The sequence below is a fragment of the Pyrgilauda ruficollis genome, unplaced genomic scaffold (assembly GCF_017590135.1).
Source record: "Pyrgilauda ruficollis isolate IOZ18807 unplaced genomic scaffold, ASM1759013v1 scaffold29, whole genome shotgun sequence".
NCBI lineage: Eukaryota > Metazoa > Chordata > Aves > Passeriformes > Passeridae > Pyrgilauda > Pyrgilauda ruficollis.
The window spans coordinates 9,759,849-9,774,769 of record NW_024524266.1 but is presented as its reverse complement, the minus strand read 5'-3'; positions in this window follow the sequence as shown (position 1 = coordinate 9,774,769).

Below are 14,921 nucleotides of genomic sequence, written 5' to 3'. Positions count from 1 at the left end.
AAGGAAGTTTATAAAGCTCCATCTCCATTATTTGAGTTTTCACAAGGTCATAATCCACTTGACCCTCGTGGTTTATTTCATCACTATTGTCCCTCAGAGGAATTATAACCTTTACCATTACCACTCGCTAAATATATCACGAGGTTTTAGTGATATTGTCATAAATCACCAAGCTCAGCTTTGTTGCTTGTAATGTGACCATAGTACATACTGGTTTTGGTGCAGTGATTGTCAGCCTGATCTAGTTGTAGTTCTTTAATTATTTTATAATGGGAGGACCACATGCTAGCAGATATGAATGTGTATTTGATTTCCTTTAACATTTAAAACTTGCTGTTTTCTAAGGTGGTCTGAACTTCAAGACTGGGCTTTTTAGGCAAAGTTTCTGCAGTCAAACATGGAAAATACAAACTCATGGTTACTGAAATCAAGCACAGTGACTTCAAGAACAGCATTCTCACAATTGTTTCTCTTTTCAATTAAATGTGTGAGCATTCATTAGAAATCATTTGTAATTTGATCATCCTGGAAGCATTTAGTGAGAAGAACAAAGGTATCACATGTAGGCCAAGTTCATTACTATATGGGTTTTTAAAAGGATAAGCTATAGGGAAGCTAAAGATAACTGAGAATTTTGGATAATAGTAATGCATATAACTATGCTGCTTTTTACATTTCAGTCTGTTTTCTAGCAGAAAGTTGGTGCCACATCAGCCCCCCAAAAGTCTTAAAGAGAATTTGCCATAGCAAACATGTGCTACTGAAGCCAATCTTCAGTTGTACTTAAAGATCAGCTTGCACCAGAAGAAGCTGGCCTCAAAACTGTTTTGACAAGACATACCTTGTTAAGCAGTAATTGGGATCCAGTCAAGCTGCTTCTGATTCCAAGAAGGATTAACCATTACTATAAATCAGGCTTACTTGCTGGGACTGCTGGGATCCAAAACTTCTTTGCAGCAGTACCTGCAGAAGAAGTTTATCTGTCTGACAGGACATTGTGGGGCAGGTCTGGGCATACAATACTCTTCCTGGTGATATATGGCAAAACTCCTTCAACCAAAAATCTCTCATCTGATGAAACTGTGTAAATCTATGTCTGGGAAGGAGGAGGAGAAGGAGTTATCTGTCTTTATTCTTAGACCCTTCCACTGTGGCAAATGGAAGGATAGGGGTGCACTTCAGCATTCCCCCCCCCACCCCCCCACCCTCAGGCTTGTATGTCTACAGTGTATTAATTTACATCTGAGTTAGTCTCTCTTCAACCTTTATGGTCAGCCAGGGGAAATAAGCACTTTTAGGATGCAATTCATTTGACCTTTCTTAGACATGTACTTTAGGAAGTGATAAATCACTCTTCCAAGTGTCAGTGTTTCTCTGTTGACCACAAAAGGACCAGAGAGTGATTAGTTCAGAGGCAGGTGTCTATACTGCAGGCTGTCTGCAGGCAATTAGGCAAATCCCAGACAGATTTTTCTATAATGCTGCTCTTAAATTGTTTCACAAAAATTTTTATTTGTATATCACAAGTGTATAAAATGACATACTTTTTATTTTACACATTTTTATTTTTGAGAAGCATTACGTTAGCAGAGCCTGCATGCTGTATTGGAGTTGATTAGGTTGGTGCTCTGTTCAGATTGTTTTCAGCTACCTACTGAAAAATTGGCAATTTTTGCACTGTTTCACCCTGTGAGTTTCACCAAATATTTGTCTGATTAGATGTAAAGGTGGGAAAAGGGCACATTTTACACCAAGGGAATGAATACAGCATTAGAAATACCTCCCATCACTGTATGTGACTAGAAAGCAAAGATGAATATGTGCACTTTTTTAAAAATTTAAAAATTTAAGGGCAAGATTTTAAAGGCTATTAGTAATGAAAAATCCACGGCAGTAAGAGTCACAGTACTGCCAGTAAGCCCACTGAGCCTGTGTAGAGTACATTGCAGAAAAGGCCCAAGGCTCAGATGTCTATCTCCATGTTCTTATATTCCCAACAAGCAGTGAATAATGCATTAGTTTTGCTTCAAGCATCCTATTTTGAATATGCTTTAGCCAGAATTATTAGCTTTCATGTAGTGTATATTGTTAACAGAGGTCATGCTCTGTGCCCATCTAGTGCTATCTCCAGAAGTGCCCTGGCACAGCACACAGAAACGTTTTACTAGAAATTCTCATTGCTGGTTGTCACCGTGAGGTCCCTTGAGATGTCAAATTACAAGTACTCCAGATCCAGCTGAAGTCACTGGGAATGTCCCTGCAAACACCACCTGTCTTTGGCTCAGGCTCAAAATATTTACGAAGCAGGAGGAGGGAAACTTATATTGCAGTGACCTGGGAGGACTCCTAATTTCTGTGTTCATATTGCTCTGTGGAGGTCAGCCCTTAGACCATCTGCCTCTGCTCAGGCACTCCAGTGTGTGTGTTAGGCTGTGTTGAGAACATCTGAAACTGTGCAAAAACAAGTAAATCCCTGTGGCTGCCTGTCCCCCTGCCTCTCCTCACCTGGCCAAAGTGAGAAGAGCCTGAAGAGAGCCTTTCTTAAACCCTTAGGTCTTGATGAGGGCCACCAGTGACCCAGTACTGATGGTAACCCTGCTTATCTGCTGAAACTCGTGTGAGAAAGGGGTTGCACAGCCCAGTCCTGGGGTGAGGCCATGCTCTTGGTTGCTGTGAAGCTGTACCGTTCTCCCCTTCAGCAGCTGTGGTGGTCTAAAAAGAGAATTAGCTTTCAGAGTTATAAAGAGAGCATTGTTTAAGATAAATGGTATCATTTGCAAAGGAGTAGGCCCCTACTCACACAGATGTGTACACACGCACACACACACACACACACACATGCACACATCCCTCAGTTAAGTTTCCACAGCTACCCTTAGTGCAACACAGCCAGCTGTTAAATCCAAAATAGCAACGAGTGCACATCATACGCCCTCTGTATTACCATTTGAAAGGGACAGTTCCTTGAGAGGATGGGAATTTGACAGGATATGAATATGTCTGAGATTCTATTAGGCACTAATTCAGCAGGACTGGCTGAATGAGATGAGGAAGCAATGAGGAGGAGAGAATCTCTTCAAATTTGAGCTGATTGGTAATTTTGATGAAAGCCCTTTAGTCTCATTCAGTGACTGTTAATTACCTCTGGAAATTAACAGTTATTTTTCTCTTCAGGAAATGTTGTTCGCCTCCCAATATAGAAAGATTAATTAAATTCTTCCATGGATGAAGGCGAAAGTAGGGTCCTCATGGTCAGTGCACATTTTGGCTGTAGATGCAGGGATATCATGACAAATTCCCTTTTGAAAAGAGCAGTCCAACTCTTTCCTCTTGTGTTTTCACAGGAAAGTTAGATGTCCTTGTCCTTCTGGGGTAAGGTTGGCTTTCATGTGCTTTCACCAGGAAAGTCTGGATGTGGGAGAGCTGTGAGAAAAGGGAGGGAGATGACTAGGGTTAAACAGCCTGCAAGTAAATTAGGGGAAGCCTCTTTGCAGCACTCGAGGAGAAATAATTAATATTGTGGACAAAGGTATTTCTGCTTCAGTTGAAGGCAAACCCTCAGCTTAGACCCATCTATACAAAATATCACAAAAGTTAATTGCTTCAAAAAAGTGATAACTTGAACCTCACATCCATAAGCTATGCCAGCTTCTCCTACCAGTTCTCATTATTTGATCTTGGTGCAGCCTCAAAAGCTGCTTTTGTCAGCACTAATGATGGTCCTTCCACTGCTCAAGAGTTTATTTACAATATCCACTATTATGCCATTCACTCCTGAAAAAAAAAAAAAAAAAGAGGAAAAAAAAAATAAAGAAGAGTGAGGCAATATCCCAGGGAAGCTCTTGTGCAGGGCTGCTACAGGCTTTTGATTGAGTTCTTGATTTATAGATATCAAACAAATATCTGGGCATAGTTGTTTAAAATCAGAAAACATCATGAAAGGAAAGGAATGCTCTGTTCCTCAATCTATTTTTTTTTTTTTCCTGATGGGAAGACCTTGCATTAAGTTTTAATGACAGATTAAATAGATGGGAAGTCACTTGGAAGCCCAATGAGCAGAGAGATTGCAGGCTGCCTCCGTCAGGATCTCGGGGAGGAAATGAGGCAGCTGAGAAGAAGCTCAGCGTCAGGAGGGAGGCAGACAGGTCAAACAGACAGGCTTTCCAGAAGCAGCCTCGCCGAGAGCAAACAAGCAGCTGCAGTCAATCGAAGGCAGCAGGGCAGCCAGCCCCGGAGCTGCTCCTGCTCTGCAGTGCGAGCCAAGCCGCCCCCGGAGCCGCTGCTGCGCTCCCACCCTCCGTGCAGCGCCAGGAGAGCCTGCCAGGAGTGCGACAGCTCCAGTGGGGCAGGATGTCAGTCCGCATGCCAGCCTGCCCACCTGCAAAAGCCGCCCGCCCCTCCATCCTTGTGCAGGGTTTCTCTGGGTGCTGAACTGCAGACCTTGGAACGGGATGTCCGGGAAAATGCAGAATTTTGGGTCTTACCCTGGTCTCAGGGAGGAATATTTTTCACACATTTTCCAGGATCAGCAACAGGCCAAAGCAGCCATGAAAAATGCCACCTTTGCTTACCTGACTTGCTTTGATCAGAGGGGATCCTGCTTGACAGAGGCATGGGATATCGTTCCGTGGGTTTATCCAGCAGCAGTATTGGATTAAAGGGTTACACTTTGAAGATTCTGTAATGAATGAAAGACAAGTCTCTTTTGGCTCTTGACTGTTCCCTACGGAGAGTGAAGAAGAAATTCCCCATTAGCAAGGGTCACACTAGTTACAGATTTTACCCCTGGTCCACTTTACAGCGCGTTTTAATATCAATACATGAAAGAACAGCAAGAGCCAGTACTTGTTACATTTTGCATGGGCTCTATTGGAGGTTGCTGCCAACCAATGGTGGTATCTTTTGGATGTAATAAATTTGGAGATTAGTAACTTAGAGTTTTTTCAACTGAATCCATTGCTGGGGAAAAGCATTGCAAATTATGAAGACAGGCAGCAAAAAGTAATTAAAAGTGATTTAAACAGAGAAGATGGGATGGAAAAGAGTAAGACACTCACATAGGACACGTCTGTTCAGGGGCCAGTCTGGAAAAAACAAAGAGAAAGAAGAAATTCTTCTATACAGTCTAGCCAACCTAGATCCCTCTTTATAGCTTTTAAATAATGTCACACATGGAACAAATATATAATTTCCAAAGAAAAACATGGAAAGTCTCAGTTATGTTCTTATGAATGCTTTCTATTTCTTTCCCAGCTAAATAAATCTGTTTACCAAGTTGGACTCAATTCTACAAGTCGCTTCTTCAAAACAACATTTTTTGACAAATTTGTTGCTCGCCAAAAACATTCTCCCAGCTTTAATAAAGAAACCCAAAACCAAACAACTAAAATTCAATGGATTGGAAAGAATCCAGTAGGCTTTGGTTCAGTCCTTGTAAAGCAGCAAGTAAACATTTTCCGCATGCTTTAGTGGAGTATATGACTTCTCAGTCCTCCACTGTCTTGTGTAGAAGAAGGGAGCTAAGCACATGGATGAATAACTGGTTAGATTTGTTTTGCCTTTGGTTAAGAATGCAAGCTAGATCTTCAGCCTCTGGTACTGACATTAAACTGCCATGATTATAGTCACAAAACCTTTTTCCTCTTCTATGGCATACAAATCCAAGTGTTCCAAAGGACATTAAAAGGTAAGTAAATAACTTCATGAACAAAAGAAATGAATGCTCATAAGTGAAACAGAGAAAACTGAGGCTACCTGGAATAATTCTGTCCTAATTGAACTTGCATTTAGCTTTTCTGCCTTCAACTAATCATGTCATAGCAGATAGAAACACAAAGGTGCTATGATAACAACTCTCATGGTGAATGTGGTTTTCAGGGTGCTGAAGCAAAAAAGTGGTGTTTGACATCTAATGACAAGTGAGAGAGAAAACACCTATTAGACATGTTAGATGAGCAGTGTCTCCAGTTCCTAAAAGATATTGGCTTGAATACCATCTTCTGGGAGATAGAGAAAGATACAGTGATACACACATATACATAGGATGGAGAGAAAGATAAGTAAGCCAATAGTAGCACTGAACAAATGATTCAGAACTGAGGCAGAGATGCACATGTGCTTCTTGCTGCACCTTTCTTCCTCCTGTCCAAAAGTGTTCACAATATTATTTCCTTGCTACTTTTGCAATATTACTTGTTTGTCTTAAAGCAGCCACCACACTCTCTTCCTACAAAACTCAGGCACTGCTGGCCCTCTCTGGCTGTTGGGATTTTGTGATAGTTCCTACAAGAGCAGTCAGTGCATGAGTAATACTGGGAGCCTGGCAGCCCATGTCACCATGATTCCACAAGACATTATTTTATGATGCAAACACATCCTGACCTCCAGAGCACTCAATATATCAAATGTGTAATGTATGCAGAAACAATCCCAATAAGGAAGAAGGTAAATAAATTTGTTATGATTTTAATGATATGCATTTTAAATGTCACTTTTGCTGAGCAATTAGGGTCTGAAGAGAGTGACCTTTGCACAGTGCTTAAATTGTCCTGAGGCATAGTAGTCCTCCATGCATTTATTACTGCCTTGTGTGATGAAGTGTAGGTGGTACGATGCAAGTCCATCATTTGTGGGGGGGATCTCTCTGGCTGAGATACAGTAAAAGCAAGGTGGTGCAAACTTTTTGCCACAGAAATGCTGTGTGAGAAGCAAGGGATATTATTTACTGAAATGCACTGCATGTGGGTGCCCTTCAATACACACATGCACAAATGTGGGCTGGGGGCGTCTCTGTCTGAAGAGCAGAGAACAAAGGGGACCAAATCACCTGCCCAAAGTGTGGCAGTCTGCCCTTCCCCTTGCTTCCCAGGTGAGCAGTGTGGAGATGGGCCATGCTGTCTGTCTGGGTATAGGAGCAATATCATCTCCTTATTCATCCCTACTGCTGGATTCTGCTACAAGCCCAGCATCTTCCAGAGAGTGTAGCACACCATCTATTCTCAGGTGTATCCACCCTCTGAGTCGTGTTTAAGATATTTTTTTCTACTTACTTACACCAAGAATAGATGCTTTAGCCACTAGCATGTAGGCCCACTGGTTTTTCATTAGCAGCTTCAAAGGCAGTGTTTTAGGCAGAGGAGTGATCCCAAGGTAAGGCAGTCCCTGTGGGGTAGCTGCCACTGCAAAGGGAAAACAAAGCCATAGACAGCTGCTTCTACTTCCTGTGCATCTGCTGGGGGTGTGGACAGCTCATGTATAGGAGCTACCTAGACCCTAGGTCTAAGGCTATAAAGTATTAGCTTTGCAGCTGAGGCATTTTAGTATGTGACAAAATGCAAGTAGGAAATATTAAAATAGAGGACTCTGTTTTGGCAAGCAAGAACATTACAATAATGTAGCAATGGGCAAGGTCTACCTTCCAGCTGTGCCTTTGTGAGCTCTGGACACTGTGTGGCATCTGTTAGTTCAAAAACAGTGTGATGCATCACCAGAATAAGCAGCAGCTTATACAGAGCCATTTTTCTCTCTCTTCAGTATTTTTCCTATAGTATTGGTAACAAGTTGGTATTTATCTGGTGGAGACTGCCAGGGTTGCCTACTGGTCCAGTAGGAGTGGGGAAGGGTGTCAAGAGCACCGATGGTTCTGCTTCATCAAGGACATCCCTCTGCAAACTGGAAGGCCAATTCTAGCAAGGGATATTCAGAAAACCTCCATATCTAATCAATTCTTGGTTTTATTGCTAGCAAGGCTGTCAAGCACTGGGCAGATGGCTAATATTTTCTTTCACTATCAGGCTCTCTGTTGGATTCAGACCAATGATGTAAATATAAACAGCCCTGGCTCTTGGTCACTAAAGCCTCCTGCCACCAGCCCTCCCAGAGAGATATTATTTAAATGAACCAGGAAAGTGAGTATCACTGAGTAAAACAAACCAATTAGCCACACAAACTGGAGAACTGATTTCTTTAACCGAGTACTCAATTTTGCTGTCACTAACTCGCATCCAAGGGAGTTCAGTTCCATGTTTACTGCATGCCTGGTGCTCTGTGGCTTTGCAGGGCAAGAGAGGTGTTGGAGTATTTAGGATAGTGTGTGTTTTAGACCATCTGGCATGTTTGAGCCACATATGGAGCTTCTACCACATTGAAATATTGAACAATTGGAGCCCAAACCTGGTGGTCTTTCCAAATCTAGCTGTATTGCCATGATGTGAGTCCATCTCTGGGGCCGATTCCAGTGAGTCCAGGGAAAATTCAAATGATTCATTACAAGCTGAATAATGCTTTGTGCCACTTCTTTCCAGTGTGCCCATATGTTTGATTTGCTGCCATCAGTTCTGCAGTGTCCTTCCATTCCCCAGCTCTGATGCATTCAGCATGTGACAGCAGAGCGCTAAAGCCTGGTACAGCCCGTGTGGGGACGCGTGTATGGAGGTGCCTATCACTGCTTCCCCGTGAGGGACAGTCATTGAGGGACATGGTCATTCAGGGCCTCCCTACCGGTCCTGCCCACGTGGTGTTAGGAAAAGAGGGACTGGTCTTACCACTGGCCCAAACCCATCATGGAGAGCACTCATGGCTACACACCAGCTGAGCACCTGGTTCCTGAGGGACACCAGCCCCTGCCATCATCCCACTCTGGACACAGGGCATTTCCAATGCAGCATCATCTGCCTGCCTCAAAATGTGTTCCTCCACGTCCTTGAGACTGATCTTTCTTGAGCAGCATCAGCATCAAGCTTGACCCATTTGGGTTTGACATTCTCATGGCAGAGGAAATGCCATTGGAGTCTAGAAGACATGGGGAGACCCTGTCAGGAACCCAGCTGTGTATTTTTTTTCCAGTCACAGAGTAGAAAAGGGAAATATAACAGAGTAGATGATGAATGTTTCAAGCCTCAAAGCTGGTATGTTCTAGGTTTAATTGTTTAAAAACTGAGCTTCTGGAAAATCTGTTCCAGAGTGGAGAGACCTCATGACATCTTCTTTCCATGCTGGAAGGGAGACCTTAAATCAGAGAAATATGTAGTATTAATTGTCAAAATAGTTCCTCTAATCTGCAGCAGCATGATTCATCTCTAGAACATTTGTAGGTAAGCATCGGTCCCGTATATTACTGGAGAGATATTTAGTTTTTATATCTTTCAATAGCATTTTTGCTTGCTTGTTTGCAAGTTCACATGTCTCAGATCTTTCCTTTTGTATTTTTTGGTTGGTTTGCTATATTAAATGGAAGTGCATAGGGATGGAACAGTCTTGGCATTGTTCTGGCTCTTACTGCATCTTGAAGCCACTGTGCACCTATTGTGCAGCAGTTGCTTCAGACAACAGGGAGGGAAAAAGCTTCTACAGATTTCTGGTTCATGCACTAAAATTTATTCTGAAATATATCATGGATTAGTTTAATGCTGCTGTAGAAAAACTGTATTTCAATGACCTCTGAAAAGAGAAAAGAATAGTTCATAGGGTATAAGTGAGCAGTGAGACTGCTAAAAAAGAAAGTATGCAAATTATATAGAGAGATATTCAATACTCTAATTTAAAATATTGAGTATGGAAAGGGAGTCTAGTCAGGGGGGCATGTAGGGGAAGTTCTCATGCAATTATGCAAGGATATCCATGTTTTACATTTATAGTGTTCTATGGAATATCTGGAATTCAGCCTATGCTGCCTTTCAGAGGTAAAATAAATAAAGGCAAAATAAATTGAGTGAATACAATTAAACAAGGTTAACTTGCATCTTGTGAGAGCCTGGTATTTGCTTCATTTTTAGTGAGAAATTTCTAAAAGCATAGGCTTTTGTAATTTAAAAATAAAAAAAAAAGCCAGACAGAGAATCTTTCTTCCCCCCTCTGGTGATTTTTCTCAACCATTTGTGCTTTCACTGTGCTGCTGGAGTAGCTGGGAGACAATTGGAGGTTATTTTTAGACTGACTCACTCTGTAAAGCTGACATTTGTAGGTTAGGCTTACCAGTTGCCGACTGCTTCTTCTGCGTCTTCCTTAAATATTCCCCTTCTAAACAGTTGGACATCCTCCTCCTCCTTCCCCAGTCTTTCCCCATAAATATCAAAGTATTAAACCCACGTTCTGTCTGTCAACATTTTCTGTCGAGCCGAGTTAAATGCATCATTTAGGAGCACAGTCAGCTCATGCCCTCTCACGCAGCTGGAAAAACACAACACGAAGCAGTGCTTCTGCACCTCAAATCTGCTGTTAATGGAGCACAGCATGCTGAGCATCCCTCTAAAGCTCAGAGGAGGACCAGGACATGGGCCATGCCTCAAGGCTGGATTCACGTTCTGGGGATCCCCGTAAGACCCACTTCAGTGCATCTTCTCTGCTTCCCATCCTCCCAAGAGGAGTTTTGCTGCACACAGCCTATGCTCCCAGAGAAGGGAATGCCCAGGAGAACCGTGCAATGTGACCTTCATTTCTAGGGGTTCCCTTTTGACATCCTTGTCCACTGAAGCTGGAGAAAATGAGCTGTGTTGAAAAGTAAAATTGCTGGTGTGTTTTGCCTCTGAGGAGTTATCCACATGTGGGTATGCAGGCAGCAACCCATGGGAGCTGGGGTGCAAATCCCTGGGATGGATTGTCACCAATTCAAGGATCTGGAGAATCCCTGCTGTGTAAGAGAGTCCATATTGCAGTTCTTCATTGCTCCTAAGCCATAGCATTTAGCAGCATGGCGAATCTAAATCACTGAGCTTTCAACTCTGAACTCTTTCAATCTGCTGGAGTTTATGTGGAAACACAAAGACTTCTAAGCCCAAGGAGGAAAGATGGTTGGTAAAATCGGAATTCAACAGAAGATTAGATTATGAAACTGCCATTAACCTACTCTATATTATAATCTCAAATCCTTCCAATATACTTGCCATGCAGCAGTACAAACATTATTTTCCACTTAAATTAAGGCTGAACAGAAATCCTTTTTCCAGTGAACCTCTTTCTTTTCCTGATGCTTTCTTTTTTTAATGAATATCTTCTTGTAAATGGCAGTTTAAATAAATCCAGGCATATAATCTTTTAGGACAAAATCAATTTTTTTTTCAGTGGAGAGCACTTGTGGGCCTCATGCCAGGTAAAATCTAGTGTGCAGTCTAGTGAAATCCAGCCTTGGGCTTCTTGTGAAGTCAGAGCTCTGCTGCTCTGCTCGGGGCAATGCTCCTGTTGGGGTTTATGAGCACAGGGTTGACCACAGACCATGCTCATGCCGAGTTACCAGGACCATATCACCCTTTTGTGCTGTGATCATGCATATTCCCACCATGGTCTGTTCAGGAAAACCCTGAAATCTGCTTCCAAAGAGCTGGCTGGGGACAGACGATACACATTGCTGCTGGATCCACACCTCCTTCCATGGAACCCAACTGCATAATGTGCTTTATCAGAGACAAGTGCTATTCCCATGGCAGTAAAGAGGGAAGTAGGAGCATGACCAAACTAGGGTGTGTGGAGGAAGGGCTGCTGGGAGACCAGAGCAGTTCATCTAGGCAAGGACATCACTGATGTTTAAGCAGTCTTTGGAGGAAGGCATTGCTGAGTGGGGACAACCTAAATCAAAACAAAACCACCTCACTAGGTTCTTATTTTCTTAGCTCTGTACCTTCTTCAGAAATGAGGTGAAATAAAAATGCTATTACACTCTCTCTGTTTTAATGAGATTTCAAAAGCCCCTACAATATAGTTCTCTTGGTTGACACAGGAGAGCACTCTGAGAGAAGCAGTTCATCACCCGGGTTGGTCAGTGTCTTGGTTTGTGCTTGTAGAAGCCCAGGGTTGTTGTAGCCCTGCCAGTTTGGAAATATTCTGTCTCAGGAAGCAGTTCTGTGCTGAAGCCTGGGAGCTTCTCCTGCTCTGGTGAACACTGGAGGGGAAACATGAGCCCAGTGGTGGGAGTAGTGCTGTCTCTGTTCATTTCTCCAGCAGTGAGCAGGATTCTGCCTGTATTTAATAAATGTACACCTGTTCTTTTATTTCCCAGAAGTGTTCCCCATGGTGCTAGAGACCCCACGAGAGCACAAACCTGTCCCTACAGTAGCAAAACAATATCATGAAGGTCATGTTGGTACGGTCCCTCTCTCACATCACTACCACTGGTTGCCCAGAGACAAGCCTCCTGAAAATTCAGATGCTAAAAGCAGCTAAATGAAAATCAAAAGCAGGAATTAAGAAGGAAGGAAATGTGTTAACTAGTTAATTAACTGATTGATGTTACTTTGTTGGTTCTTACTCTGCAGTCAGCACTGGTTCATTGAAATGTGCTTTCAAGAGAAATTATGTTAATTAAAGTATGTGACAGAGTGGCCCAGGTAATAATTAGTGGGGGATGAAGTGACCATTCACTAGAATTTTTTTTCTGTCAGTCCTGCAGATAATTTGTATTTTTGTTCGTCTGCCCAAACCTTGGACTACCTGGAAAGATCTTCACTAAATGTAACGTCCAGATCCCCCCTGGTTTAAAAAGCAGCAGAAATCTGAGATACAACCAGCATTCATTTTCTATTATGCAAATACAGCTTCACAGTATGACACATCTGTAAAGCTTCATTTGGTTCCCCCCTGGCACAGTAAGCATCTGCAGCTTTAATGTCTTTGATATACTGTTTTTGATTAGATTAAAGATGATATTTATAGTAATTTCAGTAATGTCATTAGCTGTCACTGGAGTATCCTCCAACATTTTGTTTCCTCCATATGTTTTGCAGAAGGGATAATGAAATTTGACTGTCCTGCAGCTTGTGTATAATAGCCTTGTTGGGAGCAGGGTTCCATGGGATCAGGCACTATTCTCCAAATGAAAATGCTGGTGATCTGGTGCACTGTAAACTGTGCATGGCAATCCTGCCCTCTGCCCTGTGTCCTTCCTTCCCCATCCATCCCTCCAGAGATAAGGTCCCCTTTCCTGTGGCTTTGCTGAAAATGCACTTCTTGTCCGTGGAGTCAGGTCAGGAGGGACAGATGGAAGGATGGATAGGTGGGAGGGTAAGACATGAAGAGTGACTACAGATCACTATTATATTTAGCAGAGAGGAAAATCCTGGGAATATGACGACAAGCAATAAATACCTTCAGTTTAAGAGTTTAAACAAAGGTGGGGAATTATTTATAGAAGGACAGCGAGTGTTGGCCAAAGGTCAGGGAAAGGAAAACAGTTGAGACTTTTTTTTGGCGTGGGGAAAGTAGCTGGTATGTAGCACAGTTGCCAAGACCAGAGGGGCTGAGGCATGTTTGTGGCCATGCAGGATGAGAAAGACCATGGGTTGGGGTTACGTGGTGACAGTCCTGAGGGTGGGAGAGAGAAGCTGGACATGCAGCCAAGAGGTTTTCTCTTCTGTTTCTGATCCCCAGCCTCCTTCTGCTCGGCTCTCCAAAGGCACTCTCACATGGCTCTGTGTGGTCATTTGTGGGAATAAACACTCCAGTTTTGGTATTGTTCTAGATTCACTTTCCTAAAGTCCAAAATATACTGTGTTACTTGAAAGAGTAATGCACTGGCATTTATAGTGGGCAGTGGGCACACTGGAGGTAAACTGTTATTGCAGAATTCCACATATAAACATTAGCTCCCCAAGAGGTGGTTAGTGAAAGTATATGTGCAACTGACTTTGTTTAAGAAGATTGCTTGACTTTGCATTAATCTTTAAGATTAATGGTGCTGAAAAAAATAAAATTAAGAAACTCCAGAAATATATCCCAAAAGCATTTAGTGGGACAAAAAGAAATAGATAATTTGGAGTATTGCACTTAAAGGTGCATTCCCAAGTTGTGCATGCTGAAGATCTGACCCACTGTAACATCACCATAGGCAGAGGGGGTCCAGCCCCAGTGGGGAGGGCTGTGGAGAATGTGAGGGAGAGAGGTCTCACTAGTCTCTGGAGCATCCATGTGCCAGGTCCTGGGAGCAGCAGGGGTACACAAAGCCCAGTAGCCTTCCCTGGTGGGCTGGAGATGATGGAGATGTCACCTGATGGCAGCTGCAGTTGATGTGGGCATGGTGCCCTGAACCTTCCCAGGACAGTGTCACCTTAATCAGCTTAGCACCAAGAGACATTTTAATTCAGAACTTGCTGTGCCTCACAGTTTTGCCCCTAAGGTGAGCAGATGAAGTTGCTGCTGGTTTAAATGGGCATGGCATGAGCACGCCGTGAGGGGGTACCAACCACAGCAGTGGGTCCAACCCTCCTGTTCAGCCAGTGTGCTGCTCTGACCTCAGAGCAATACTCTGGTCATAATAACCTAGGTTTGGTCCCTTTTAGCCAAGGAAGAGAAGCTTGTCAAGTGACTGTAACATAGGTTCTTCAAGCCAATTTTCTTTTTCTGGTTTCATACTAGTTTAAGCTGAGAGCAAATGATTGTCTCATTGGTCTAATCAGAGCTAGAAAGTCCTTTCAAGCAGCAGTTCCCTTGGGAACAGCATATATGTTGCAATCAAACTGTATTTCATCATTAGATCTTTTTACAAAGGTAACAGGGCAAACAGCACTTTTTTTTTTTTTTTTTTTTTTGCAAATGCATTTTGCATTTATGACAGTGAAAATGTAATTTGAAAATGCAAAATCACAAAATCAAAATCTCACTTGGAAACTGTCAAATACAGTTGTTTAGGTTTCTGAAAAACAATCCTTCTTTACAAATTCTGGTTCAAAAGAGACATGAATCATGTTTGTATATTTTCATATGTAGTCATTGGCATATGAAATATATTCATATCAGTATATTTGAAGATGCACTTGTATTTTGCATATAGCAATTCCATTAACATTGTGAATATTTTCATTTACCACCAAAGTCAGTTTGTAGGGACTGTAGTAATCCATATATTTACTAAGATGTGCAGGTACATCTGTAATTCTGTCTCCTGTGCTGCTGGCTTACCCCATGCACTAGTCCTTTTAAACCGCCCAGGCACTTTC